We start from the raw sequence: 625 nt of genomic DNA on the forward strand, positions 1-625 counted from the left end.
AACTTGGAGCACTTGACGCTCCTCTCGTAAAGGGTTGGCTGGTTTTTCAATGGGATTTAAAGTTTTAAAAGCAATTTTTAAGTTATAAAACCGCGACGAAATAAAAACACACGTCTTGCAGAATGTATCGTATTTCACTTTACTTATTTGCATAAGCCATGCATGTACATTTCGAGCAAATGTAATTAAAACGGATTATTGAAAGTTTTTCTTCAACTCGACACCTACTTTTTATTACCGTTCATACGACGACATTTCAAGATCGTTTCGAAACTATACCGACCTCACTCAGTAGTTGAGAGGTTTTATAATTTATTTCCATAGGAAATATATTGGACATTAATAAGATTTAGAATTACCTCCGAAGAAAAATAACAATTCAAATCACTTAATGAATTACTAAAATGCATTTGATCAGTGCAAAATAGTTATTGATGATATAAGTGGATATAAGTGCTAAAAGTGGTTCGAAGGAATGGGGCACTTCGCCTTTTTATTCTCACAAAATAAAATCACTTTTAGCACACATATCATACACTATTTTTTCTACAAACAGGTTAATGCTCGTATAAATCAAGGTATTATTACTTTTTATTTTGTTTTTTTTACGTTAATGAGTAACTCA

This window comes from Sitophilus oryzae, unplaced genomic scaffold, assembly GCF_002938485.1.
Source record: "Sitophilus oryzae breed Bouriz unplaced genomic scaffold, Soryzae_2.0 scaffold_1574_pilon_pilon, whole genome shotgun sequence".
Lineage (NCBI taxonomy): Eukaryota > Metazoa > Arthropoda > Insecta > Coleoptera > Curculionidae > Sitophilus > Sitophilus oryzae.